Genomic DNA, 14,263 nt, shown 5'->3' with positions numbered 1-14,263 from the left:
AATATGTGTCTCCTTGATGAAGGGAAGTGGAGCCTGAGCTAGGCAGAAGTCTCAGCCATGGTCATAACGATGTCCTCAAGTCTGGTGGGAAGAAATACTCACATTATTAACTGCATATGAAAAGGGGGCTTTCCCATAGCTTCATTACAGATGCCTTCACTGGTGTATAATAAGTGGCTGCTTAATTAGTTCATCCTTTGTTTCTTGACTCTAAAATGCCATTTATATTAAGAGGCACTATTTTTATGTACCTTCAAGAAAGAAACAAAATGTTACTGAAGAAGAACTATGCTGGGGCTGGCAAGGTGGCTCAGTGGGTAAGAGCACTGACTGCTCTTCTTGAAGGTCCCGAGTTCAAATCCCAGCAACCACATGGTGGCTCACAACCACCTGTAATGAGATCTGATGCCTTCTTCTGGTGCATCTGAAGTCAACTACAGTGTGCTTATGTATAATAATAAATAAATCTTTAGGCCGGAGCAAGCAAAGACTGAGCGAGCAGGGCTGACCGGAGTGAGCCGAGGTCCTAAAAATTCAATTCCCAGCAACCACATGAAGGCTCACAACCATCTGTAGAGCTGAGCTCAGCCGTATGTGAGATAAGGTGAGCAAAGACGGTTAGGTTACAGGGTTATGTGGGTTGATCTTGACTTTTTTTTCTAATTTAATAACCTACTTTATTCAGAGCATCTGACAATTTATACCTTGAGAGTTAAGCGAAGCCACATGATTAAAGTGTTCAATCACAAGAGCAAGCCATATGTGACAGAGAAGTCTCACATGGAAAAAAAGGTTTTCTATAGATGTATATGAATAAGTAACAATAGCCAGTTTTAATAAATAACCTATATTTAATAAATAATCTAAACAACATGAATTCACCCCTTTCTATCCACTCCACCTGGGAGGGGCAGGAAAGCATAATCCAAGAACAACTCCATGTTCTTGAAGAATCTGGGATCACAAGACTCTTGTTTTCTTGGAGTGTTCTCACATGTGCTCAGAAATCTTACACACTCCATTCTTGGAGCATGTTCCCACATCTCCCCCTTCCTTATTTCTTAAAACTAGGATATGCAAAGTGGTTTTGAGATTTACATACATCAAATTGTCATCTGATTCATAGAAGTATGGTGTATAATACTCTGCCACCAAGAACAGGGAACAAACCATGTTTAGTACTATCGTTTATATTGTCATATGGTTCTGAAAAATCAATATAATACAATAGTTTGAGAAAGAGGCCCATATGGTTAGTAATCTGGTATCTTGTAAAACATAAGCCTGTATGTGCCTTTTATAGGAATATAAATGTTATGATATCCTATTCAAATAGGAAGGGATTCAAATCCCATATAAAAATTAAACACTGTCCCTTCTTCAGAAGGGTGAATGATGCTATTACAGTCCCAAGGTCCAGTTGTAAATGCAGAATCACTAGTGAATACATCAGGAGCTGAATCCATCCAACTGCAAGTTGAAGCAAAGAAGATGAAAAGCATTAGATCAAGAGACATGTTCAGAGGTACTCTGCACAGATGCACAGATCAAAGTAACTAGCATTGCCAGAAAAACAACAACAACAACAACAAAAAACAAAACAAAAAAAAAAAAACAAACCGAGTCTCCCAACCAAAAAAAGCCCAGGACCAGATGGGTTTAGTGCAGAGTTCTATCAGACCTTCAAAGAAGATCTAATTCCAGTTCTTCACAAACTATTCCACAAAATAGAAGCAGAAGGTACTCTACCCAACTCATTCTATGAAGCCACAATTACTCTGATACCTAAACCACAGAAAGACCCAACAAAGATAGAGAACTTCAGACCAATTTCCCTTATGAATATTGATGCAAAAATACTCAATAAAATTCTTGCTAACCGAATCTAAGAACACATCAAAATAATCATCCATCCTGACCAAGTAGGTTTCATTCCAGGGATGCAGGGATGGTTTAATATATGGAAATCCATCAATGTAATACACTATGTAAACAAACTCAAAGACCAAAACCACATGATCATCTCGTTAGATGTGGAGAAAGCATTTGACAAAATCCAACACCCATTCATGATAAAAGGCTTGGAAAGATGAGGAATTCAAGGCCCATACCTAAACATGATAAAAGCAATCTACAGCAAACCAGTAGCCAACATCAAAGTAAATGGTGAGAAGCTGGAAGCAATCCCACTAAAATCAAGGATTAGATAAGGCTGCCCACTTTCTCCATACCTATTCAACATAGTATTTGAAGTCCTAGCCAGAGCAATTTGACAACAAAAGGAGATCAAGGGGATACAAATTGGAAAGGAAGAAGTCAAAATATCACTTGTTGCAGATGATATGTTACTATATATAAGTGACCCTAAAAATTCCACCAGAGAACTCCTAAACCTGATAAACAGTTTCAGTGAAGTATCTGGATATAAAATTAACTCAAACAAGTCAATGGCCTTTCTCTACACGAAGGATAAAAAGTCTGAGAAAGAAATTAGGGAAACAACACCCTTCACAATAGTCACAAATAATATAAAATACCTTGGCGTGAATTTAACTAAGGAAGTGAAAGATCTATATGATAAGAACTTCAAGTCTTGTGTTGTAAGACCGAGAATCGACAAATGGGACCTCATAAAATTGCAAAGCTTCTGTAATGCAAAAGACATCGTCAATAAGAAAAAAAGGCCACCAACAGATTGGGAAAGGATCTTTACCAATCCCAAATCAGATAGGGGACTAATATCCAATATATAAAAAGAACTCAAGAAGGTGGACTCCAGAAAATCAAATAACCCCATTAAAAAATGGGGCTCAGAGCTAAACAAAGAATTCTCACCTGAGGAATACCGAATGGCTGAGAAGCACCTGAAAAAATGTTCAGCATCTTTAATCATCAGGTAAATGCAAATCAAAGCAACCCTGAGATTCCACCTCACACCAGTCAGAATGGCTCAGATCAAAAATTCAAGTGACAGCAGATGCTGGCAAGGATGTGGAGAAAGAGGAACACTCCTCCATTGTTGGTGGGATTGCAAGCTTGTAGAACCACTCTGGAAATCACTCTGGCGGTTCCTCAGAAAATTGGACATAGTACTACTGGAGGATCCGGCAATACCTCTCCTGGGTATATACCCAGAAGATGTTCCAACTGGTAAGAAGGACACATGCTCCACTATGTTCATAGAAGCCTTATTTATAATAGCCAGAAGCTGGAAAGAACCCAGATGCCCCTCAACAGAGGAATGGATACAGAAAATGTGGTACATTTATACAATGGAGTACTACTCAGCTATTAAAAAGAATGAATTTATGAAATTCCTAGGCAAATGGATGGACCTGGAGGACATCATCCTGAGTGAAGTAACCCAATCTCAAAAGAACTCACATGATATGTACTCACTGATAAGTGGAATTAGCCCAGAAACTGAGAATACCCAAGATACAAGATACAAAACACATGCAAAACACATGAAACTCAAGAAGAACGAAGACCAAAATGTGGACACTTTGCCCCTTCTTAGAATTGGGAACAAAACACCCATGGAAAGAGTTGCAGAGACAAAGTTTGGAGCTGAGACGAAAGGATGGACCATTTAGAGACTGCCACACCCAGGGATCTATCCCATAACCAGCCTCCAAACGCTGACACCATTGCATACACTAGCAAGATTTTTCTGAAAGGACCCAGATATAGTCTCTTGTGAGGCTATGCTGGGGCCTAGCAAACACGGAAGTGGATGCTCACAGTCAGCTATTGGATGGATCACAGGGCCCTCAATGGAGGAGCTAGAGAAAGTACCCAAGGAGCTGAAGGGGTCTGCAATCCTATAGGTGGAACAACAATATGAACTAACCAGTACCCGCAGAGCTCGGGTCTCTAGCTGCATATGAATCAGAAGAGGGCCTAGTCGGCCATCAATGGAAAGAGAGGCCCATTAGTCTTGCAAACTTTATATGCCACAGTACAGGGGAACGCCAGGGCCAAGAAGTGGGAGTGGGTGGGTAGGGGTGTGGGGGGAAGGGTATGGGGGACTTTTGGGATAGCATTGGAAATGCAAATGAAGAAAATACCTAATTAAAAAATGAAATAAAAAAAAGGTTCTCTGGTGACCCAGGGCTGTGTGTGTGTGTTCCATAGAATAACTTCTGCCTTGGCGCACAGGGCCTTAAAGTTTGCCTCAGGAGACTTCTTATATGGTTGTTATCTCCTGCCCCTTAGCTAGAGAGCTGCTCTCTTTCTGGTAACTTTCACTGCTTCCTCATCCTCTGCCTTGTCTTTGACAGCCAAGGGCAGAGGAGCCAAAGAGGAACCTACTGTATTTCAGTGGAACCCTCTGGAGTAATGGATGCACACTCTTTCCCAATTTTCTTCTGGAGAAGTTAAATAACAGGACAAGTTACTTCATCACTCTGCTTATTTCTTTCTGCACAGTGATACCTGGAGGTTGCACTTGTGTTATCGGGTACTGGGTTGGCACAGGTGGGACTCCAGTAGGTAATGCTGGCAAGACTCCAGGTGCCAATGAAAGAGCCGGTGGCACCATGCTTGGTACTGCACAGGGAGGCTGAACTGGGTGTTGATGAGGGGGAACAGCAGGGTAACCAGACTGATAGCCATTGGATGGATAATATGGTGGTTGAGGAGGGATGCTACTTATAGCAGAGGGTTGTGTATAGCCTGGTCATGGTACAGCAGTATTCATTTGATTCACAAATCTAGAATATTCAGCATGAACTGTTTGCAAGAGATTCTCGCAGAGCTTCTTGGTGGCAGGCTTGGCTGTCATCCCAGGCCTTCAGGTTTGGGATGACTGATACAATTATACATGGGTTCAAAAGCTTCTTGGCCTGATGCTGGCTCAAGGCTGCCTGAGCCTTTGCCTCGTAGGAAGACTTTGGCCCCAGTTTCAATTTGAGCGGGTTGCAAATAAGAGCAGCCAGGACCTTCTACTTTCTCCTTAACATTAAAAGTGGGCACAACATGTTCTAGACCCACAAGTAGTTCATCTTAAACATAATGCATTCCTGACTGGGAGGAAGGCTTCTGGTTAATAGCAGATGATAACCGAGCAATGGCAGCTGGTTGTCGATAGACAGTGACTGTTGCACCATTAAAAGCTGGACTTGGGAGGGGGGAGGGTATGGGGGACTTTTGGGATAGCATTGGAAATGTAATTGAGGAAAATACGTAATAAAAAATATTAAAAAAAAAGTTGGACTTGTTCCTGTGGCAGTCTTCACTACTCCATTGGTTATTATTTCTTTGGTTTGGTTTAGAGTTCTGCCTACTAACTCCTATGTCTGTCCCTGAACATGAAGATACGATGGACGGTCTCCAGGTCCCACTTTGGCCTTCTCCTCAGCGGTCATGAACCGTCCCCAAGTTGACACAGTAGCCCCACGAAGCCGACTGATCTCATCTTGTCTGTCCTCAAGTCAGCAAGTCCCTACACGTCAGAGGCACGTCATTGATGTCTACTTCAGTCACCACCAGCTCATCTTTGCTTTTATTGCTAGTTAGGCTTTTGCCAGGGGCCTGAATTTCTCAGCCGCATTCTGAGATGATTTCAGCTTCCTCTGGGCCATGAGCATAGCATTGATCTTGGCAGCTACGGCATCCAAGGCTCCTGAAGGAGCTGCAGCAGTAGCGCCCGAGGATCCACCCACTCCCTGCTGTCAGTGACCTCCCCACCTGGGTCCACTGGAGACAGGAAGAGAAGGGGAGCTGGAGCTGGCTAATCCCATTTGCCAAGGCCGCTCGCCAGCAGCAGGATGTGTCACGCTCCCTGTGGACCTGGCGACCAGCCACCAACTACCCACCACCGCCCTCCTGCCACTTATCGATCTTGATTTTGAAAAAATAATTTATTTTCATGTGTGGGGCAGGGCATGTAAACGTATGTCACAGGGCACATGTGGAGGTCAAGGACAGCTTTGTAGAGTCAGTGCATCAGGGACAGAATTCAGGTTGCCTGGCTTGTCCTGCAACCACCTCTCCTGTTGAACTATCTGCTAGCCCTATGTGACCTGTTAGCCTTTATTCCTCCATTGAGAAGTACCTCATCTTGAACCATGCTCTCCCCCCCCAAAAAAAAAAGAAAAAAGAAAAAAGAAAAAGGAGAAAAGAAAAGAAAAGAAAAGAAAAGAAAAGAAAAGAAAAGAAGAGAAAAGAATTGTTACAACCAAGGACTAAGAAGGGTCTAAACAGACAGGCCCTTGTGGGCTTCCCCCAGTTCATTCTGTTTCATCAGCTCTGACTCTTTTGTGCAGTCACATACAATATATCAATCATATCATATATCATATCATATTATATCATATATCATATCAAACCATACTTCCTTTCAGGGTGTGCCATTTTATACACTCTTCCCTGAATAGAATTGACTTGGAGAACTCTGTTCTATTGATATAGTTTCCTACAGGTGGGTTTAAAGAAAAGCCCACTCACATACATGAGGAAGTAGGGTATGATATCAGCAACTATTGGGATTCAATGGGCATCTCCAGGGGACCTCCGGCTTCTTGTTTTCTGGAGCAAGAGAGACACATGGATAACAGCAGAAGCAGGGATGGTTTGTTACAAAGGGTCTGCTTTTGAGGGACAGGAAGCAGGCTGGGCAAACTCTTGTCTAGGAGCTTAAACAGCAAGTACTGTACCTAGGATTGCGACCTCTATGTTTTATCGCATGTGTTTTTGAGGCCCTTGCGTCATGTGGGTTTTCCTGTGCATACTGTTACGTGGTGTTCTACACGTAACTTCATTTACTGCATGTCTCATTGCCTTAAATCGTCACAGGACTGTGTTAGTATTGTAAGGATCACAGTTCACCTCCAGACACTGTGGTGTATGTCAGTCAAGGGCATGAGAGAGAGAAAGATATATGTGTGAGAGTATGTGTGTGTGGTGTGTGTATGAGTGGTTGTGTGGTGTGTGTTTGAGTGTACGTATGTGTGGTGTGTGTTTGTATGTATGTGTATAAGTGGTTGTGTGGTATGTGTTTATGAGTGTATGTGGTGTGTGTTTGTGTGTATGTATTCCAGACTTCCTCCTTACCAAAAGGTTTTTCCTGCATGGTGATGTTGTAGCCTCTGTATAAGCCCTTCCCAGACTCTGTCCTATACTCATGCCCCAGGAAAACTGATGTGAACAGTGTAGATACACTCTTACTGGGTACTTAGGTTCATAAGTCAATGTGGTGGTTTGAATACGTTTGGCCCAGGAGTAGCACTATGTGGAGGTGTGGCCTTGTTGGAGGAAGTGTGTCACTGTGGGGGTTGGGCTTAGAGAGCTTTCTCCTGGCTGACTGAAGATGCCAATCTTTTCCCGTTTGCTTTCAGAACAAAATGTGGAACTCTCATCTCTTACTGCCCCATGCCTGCCTGGACGCTGCCATGCTCCTGCCTTGATGACAATGGGCTGAACCTCTGAACCTGTAAGCCAGCCCCAATTAAATGTTGTCTTTATACAAGTTGCCTTGGTCATGGTGTCTGTTTACAGCAGTAAAACCCTAGCTAAGACAGTCTGCTAGCTCAGTTTCCCTGAACCTCAAAGAAGTCAGGAAGCAGAAATTGATAGATTAAAAATTAGTTTACAATTTGACAAAAATGAAGAGAGGGGACAGACACTATGGCACGTATACTGGCCCCTCCATTACACACACACACACACACACACACACACACACACACACACACACAAACACACACTAAGGAAAATATAATTTAAAAAATGTAAAACCCATGCTATGCAATGACCCAAACCCTTCACTCTGTAGACAGAAAAGCCTCAACCCTTAGTGTATTAGCACCACTGAGGTGATGTACTTTCTTTGGTCCAGTCTATCTCCTTCTGGAGTTTGTGTTCTCTCTCTCTCTCTCTCTCTCTCTCTCTCTCTCTCTCTCTCTCTCTCTCTCTCTCTCTGTGTGTGTGTGTCAAATGAAACAATGAAACAACGATTCGAACCCCTCACTGGCATGCTAGAACGAGGTCTATTTCCTTTGTTAGTGTCTCTCTTTGCTCCCTGCTATTCATTTGTCTGTCCAATTATTTTCTTTGAGTGACAAGAACCTGGGACCCTCCGGAGGCACCGGATCCCAGCCACTCATGACATCAGCATCATGTGGGAGGAATTAATGCAAATTTCTTGGCTACAAATCAGAATCTCTGGGTGGAGGCCACAGGACAACTGAGGTTTGGTATTAAATAATTAGTTCATTAAATTAAATGCTTTTTTTGGTGACAGGATTTGCTATAGTCTAGGCTGGCCTTGAACTTGTGAACTTGCGAGGTATTGAAGAGTGACTTTGAGCTTCCATTTACCACTAAGTTTTTTTTTTTTTAATTTTTCTTTTCTTTGCACATTTCAAAATAAGCTGGAGTTGGTGGTGCACACCTTTAATCCTTGCATTCGAGAGGCAAAGGGCAGGTGAATTTCTGTGAAATTGGGGTCAGCCTGATGTACACAGGTAGTGCTGAGACTACATGCATGGTAGAACCCTGTCAAGAAAGAAATAAAGAAAGGGAGAGAGAGAGAGAGAGAGAGAGAGAGAGAGAGAGAGAGAGAGAGAGAGAGAGAGAGAGAGAGATCTTCAAAATATACTAAAGGATGTGTGCTGTGTGATCTATTATATGTGGTGTGTGTGTGATGTGTGTGATGTACGATGTGTGATGTGTGTGATGTACGATGTGTGATGTGTGTGATGTGTGTGATGTGTGTGATGCATGATGTGTGCTGTGTGCTGTGTGTCTGATGTATGATGTGTGCTGTGTGCTGTGTGTCTTTTCCTCAGGAAACACAAAGAAACATCCATTTACCCCAGATAGGGGAGGGACTGAACAATGGAAGGGTTCTACGTCTAGCATGGAGAAACAATGAATTTATTGAGGTTCTTTGCAGGAGCATGGGTGACTGCAATGCAGCTGTGTCCCTGAAAAGCTTACTCTCAGTGTGGGAGATGACTCATAAAAGCTGCATCACCAAGGAACTGCAGGGCATCTGTCACCTCCCCTACAGTCACATGCTATGCGCATCCGCGTCATGACTCCCTGCAGCTGAGGTGCAAGAATCTCAGATGAGGGTCTGCAAGCATAGGGGATCTTAACAAGCTGGGTCTCTGCTGGGTGTGGGCTAGGTTCACACTCTTCTACAATGCTCTTGGAAACCTAGGAGCCTGCATCTAGTGCATACAAACCTCACTCTGGATAATAGACTACGTTTATCTTCCCCTGAACAGCCAGAACACGTAGATTCCATTCATTCTAGCTCCATTTACCCACCAAGGCCAGGTAGGAGAGTAGGAAGGCCCATCCAGCCTGAACTGGTTTTCTGTGCATGCACAGAAAGATCAAAGTTTGTCCTCAAAGTGAACCTATATATAGCATATGCTCATGCTTATGTTTGTGTGTGCAGATGATGAAACTTAGTGTTAAGGGAAGGGACATACTCAGAAGAGGAAAACTGGGGGGAGGGTATCAAGACAGGGCTTCTCTATGTAGCCCTGGCTGTCCTGGAATTTACTTGTAGGACAAGCTGGCCTTGAACTCAGAGATCCATTTGCCTTCTGCCTCACTAAGACTTCCAGGCTAGAGGAAATAATTATATAACTTAATTTATCAGTTCAAAGAGCGAATCGCAGGAGAGATGGGTTGGTAGCTAAAAGCCTAGACTGCTCTTTCGGAGGACTCAGGTTTAGTTCCCAGCATCCACATTGGGCATTCTGTAACTGCCTCCAAGTCAAGCTGCAGGGAATCCAATGTCTCTAGCCTCCTCTGCACATACACGAACTAAAAGTAATTCTTTGTGACTGGAGAGATGACTCAGTGGCTAAGAGTGCTTGCTTACTGCTCTTGTAGAGGACCCAGCTTGGTTCCCCAGCCTCTACACCCGGTAGTTTACAACTGTCTGTAACCCTAGTTCTAGGGGCTCTGATGCCCTCTGCCCTCCATGGATTCCTGTGCTCATAGGGTGCACATAAACTCACATAGGTACCCAGTTGTACACATAAATAGAAAATAAATCTTAAAATATAAGTCAGCAAACCACCCACACTATGCCTCTAGCAACCAAACTTTCCTCTTGGGACCCCATAAAAGGAAGCTTGAAACAACCAGAGCCCCCAGCTGTCTTGACAGTGTGTCTGACCTGCTTTATCATTGTGTTTTTTTTTTTAAGATTTATTTATTTACTTACTATATGTAAGTACACTGTAGCTGTCCTCAGACACATCAGAAGAGGGAATCTGATCTCATTACAGATAGTTGTGAGCTACCATGTAGTTGCTGGGATTTGAACTCAGGACCTCCAGGAGAGCAGTCAGTGCTTTTAACCTCTGAGCCATCTCTCCAGCCCTATTACTGTGTTTTAAATAATGTCTTCTTGTTACTTTTACAACTTTGTGTGATTCTGTATTTCAGTTCTTTGAGTAAGAACCCCAAAAAACCTGAAAACTCCTATCCCAGACCCTGGCCATCAGTAATACTTTCTCCCTCTTATGAAGAAATGTCAACTTTCCTAAATAACTCTAACTTGTCAGCGCATATGGTTACTTAAGAAGGGAGTCTCAATTGTGGGATTCAGATCAAATTGGCATGTGGAGGATTATCTAGATTGTTAATTGTTGGAGAGTACAGCCCACTGTGGGCAGCGCCATTCCCTAGGCAGGTGGCAGTGGGCTGCATGAGAAAGTTAACCAAGCTCAAGCCCAGATGAAAGCCAGCAAGCTGCATTCCTTCCTGGTTTCTGCTTCAAGTTCTTGCTGACTTCTCTTGATGGATTGTGACTTGGATAAGTGAGACAAGTAAACCCTTTACTCCCCTTAGGTGCTTATGGACAGTGTTTAAGAGAAGCAACAATAGAAAACTAGATCAGTGTCCTACCTGGAATGAATAGACACACTATACTCCATGAAGAAGGCTCATGGCTTAAGACCACCATATTTGATGAAGTTCAAACCACATGGAAAGACTACATGGAAAAGCTTTTTTGATAACCCCAGGTGAGGTTGGAAAGATAGCTCAGTAATAGAGCATTTGCCTAGTAGTGCGAGATGGTGGATCAAATCCCCAAGACTCCCTTCTCTAGGAAAAGGTAAGCCAGTGCAGTCCAAAATTTGAGACAAGCAGGTAAAGAATTGCCTAGGCCAGCAGGGGGTTCCCCAAAGCCCAGTCCAGGCCTGCAGGGGGTCCCCAAAGCCCAGCCTAGGCCAGCCCAGCCCAGGCCAGCAGGGGGTTCCCAAAGCCCAGCCCAGGCCAGCAGGGGATCCCCAAAGCCCAGCCCAGGCCAGTAGGGGGTTCCCAAAGCCCAGCCCAGGCCAGCAGGGGGTTCCCAAAGCTCATATTTCACATGGTAACTTGTACACTTACCTCTTGGAAGGTACTTAGATAATAATGAAATAAAACCATTTTTATTTTTTAAAATTTAAAGAGAAAGAGAATTGCCTGGCTTGAAGGCTCAGACTTGTAATCCTGGCACTTGGGAGGTTGAGGCAGGGTAACAGGAGTCTAAGGTCATACATATGTAGCTACATAGCAAGATCAAGACCATCCTGGGGTACATAAACCTTTGTCTAAAAGAAGAATAAAAGAAAAGAAAGAAAAGAAAAAAAGAAAGAGAGAGAGGGAGGGAGGGAGGGAGGGAGGGAGGAAGGAAGGAAGGAAGGAAGGAAGGAAGGAAGGAAGGAAGGAAGGAAGGAAGGAAGGAAGGAAGAGGGAGAGAAAGAAAGGCAAACAATAAGATTAAAACTACAAACTTTCCTATTTTAGCCAGATGTGGTGGTGTGTGCCTACAATCCTTGTGCTTAGGAGGTGAGAGGCAAGGACCCTGTCTCAGAATTCAAACAAACAAACAAACAAACAATCTCAACCATTAAATGTTTTCAGTGACACTGGCAAACAGAGAAATTTTATTCTCAGCCAGGTGTGGTAGCACACACCTTTAATTCCAGCACTAGGGAGACAGAGGCAAGGGGATCTCTGTAAGTCTGAGGCCAGCCTGGTCTATATAATGAGTTCCAGGACAGCCAGAGCTGCATAGTAAAACTCTGTTTCAACGAATGAATGAATGAATGAATGAATGTGAATGAATGAATAAATGAGTAGTCAAAATTAAAAATATCAGAAGAAGTGGTCTCTTCACCATGCTTAGGCTGAATTCTTGATTCATAAGATCTCTGAGAATAAGAAAAACAGTTGCTTTTTTATGAGACTCATTGGAGGAATGAGTCACACAGCAACGACAATCAGAATGTTTGGTAAATCTGCACAATAGAGTTCAAACGCTAGACTCTAGGATAATTTCTACTGTGTTCAAGAAAATTAGCACACTAGTTAAGTAGACATTTTTCTCAGGATTCCCTTCCATGTGTGGGTCTAAATCAGGGCCAGCCCCCCACCCCCCAACACACGCACAGATTTCCTGTAAGATTTGAAGTAGGTTAAGCAGATTTTCAACATTCTCAAGCTCAGCGTGCGGGCCCCAGCTGTAACTGTAACTCAGGGAAGCCACCACTGCCCCACTCACCCTGTGGTCATGCGGGGGAGCTTGTAGCCCTTCGGCTACACCTGATCTGGCTTGAGTCTGGGCAGGGTGAGGGCACAGCTCCCTAATGCAGCAATCCAGGGGTCCTGCTAGGCAGCCCAGCCCAGGGGAGAGACAGTGAATGAGTGCTGTATCATCCACATTTACTCACATTAAAATGCACACATACAGGGCTGGAGAGATGGCTCAGGGGTTAAGAGCACTGACTGTTCTTCCAGAAGTCCTGAGTTCAATTCCCAGCAACCACATGGTGGCTCACAACCATCTGTAATGGGACCCGATGCCCTCTTCTGGTGTGTCTGAAGACAGTGACAGTGTACTTACATAAAACAAATAAATCTTTAAAACTGCACACATACAGATACATGGAAGGGTGCACACATACAACTGTACACACACACACACGAATCTAAACGTTTGGTCCACTTTATTTCTGAGATTACTTGAGGAACAGCTGACCTGTCCAGCTCTCTATTTTTTGCAACCAACAAAAATACCATTGACAAAATGAATTATAAATGTTTTAGGAAATGATTTCTTAACTTCTAATAAAACCTAATCTATGAATTTTTTGACACAACGTAGGATTGGGGAGTTGTAAATAGGTAACAGTAAGAATTGAGCTATATTTTGACCTTTATGAAGTCTCTTTAAAACCCATTTTTATTTACTCTAAATGTGTTATTGCAAATCTCTAGCAAGGGCCTCAGCGGAAGCATGTCTGGGCCCAACGCACAACTTTTTACCCCAGAGAGTTCTGTCAAGGTAAGCTGAACTGACTTGAAGGGAAGCTGCCTAGCATCTGAAAGCAGGGTACAATTTCTAAATAAGGCTAAAGCACAAGCATTCAAAATAGACCACAGTAAATCAGTGGAAGAGCCCCCTCCCCCCTTCGTCTAGGCCCATCGAGGCCTCGGTTCATCCAGGTCTGAGTGCTCGGCCACGGGTGGGCCTGTGATGGCAGAATGTTCTTGCTCAGACCCGCCGCCTTAGGCCGCAGAAGCCCTGAAGGCCCAGCCTTGGCCTTCAGGCCTAGCCAGTGGCTGCCTCGAGGGCGAGGGCTCCTGGCATCTGCAGGGTAGGGACCAAGGCTGCTCTCGGGCCCCTCGGGCTCACCCTGCAAGGGCAGAGGCCATGAAGGGCTCGGGACGAAGGCCGCACTCCCGAGCTCGCTGTGCTCTCTGTTGGAACCCTGCACAATCTCCCGTGGGGGCTAGGGGGTTGTCTGCAGTTGTTAATAGGGGAGACAGGCCTCGCAGGGGGGCCCTCTGGCCGTTTCCCTGGACCGCAGTTACTAGGGTGCTCTGTCTTTGTGTAGGGCATTCCCTAGCAAAACGTCCAGGTTGGTTGCATCTATAGCAAGTTTTTTCTCCTTTATTTAGTTGTAGAGCAGCCCCAATGGCCAGGTTAATAGACTTAGAAACTTGTTGAGAAAACACATCTACTTCATTACAAAGCTTGATCATACCATTTATATCTAAACTTTTGGTTTTACTTCTCAGGGCAGCCCTAAACTCTGACTTCCAAGTTAAATATTGGCCTCTAGTGAGGACAGACTGAACAACTTTATTTCATTCATTGGGTATCAAGTAGCCTTTCCCTGCTAAACCTTCTAATACAGATCCTACTTTATTTTAAGTTAAAGGGTGTATTTTAGAACCATTCAATACCAGCCATGGACATCTCTCGTCCACAAAACAAAAATATTTTATCAAATTCCTTATT

General features: G+C 43.8%; 1 pseudogene; it reads right to left on the bottom strand.

Annotated features, from left to right (window-relative positions):
- Positions 1–4,396: 4,396 nt before the first annotated feature.
- LOC110295827 (KH homology domain-containing protein 4-like) overlaps positions 4,397–14,263 on the bottom strand; it is a 28,101-nt pseudogene continuing 18,234 nt past the window's right edge.

Source organism: Mus caroli, unplaced genomic scaffold (genome assembly GCF_978045245.1).
Source record: "Mus caroli unplaced genomic scaffold, Mus_caroli_1 scaffold_7, whole genome shotgun sequence".
Classification (NCBI taxonomy): Eukaryota; Metazoa; Chordata; class Mammalia; order Rodentia; family Muridae; genus Mus; species Mus caroli.
Note: the sequence above shows the minus strand (reverse complement) of the source record. Positions and strands in the feature narration are given on the sequence as shown.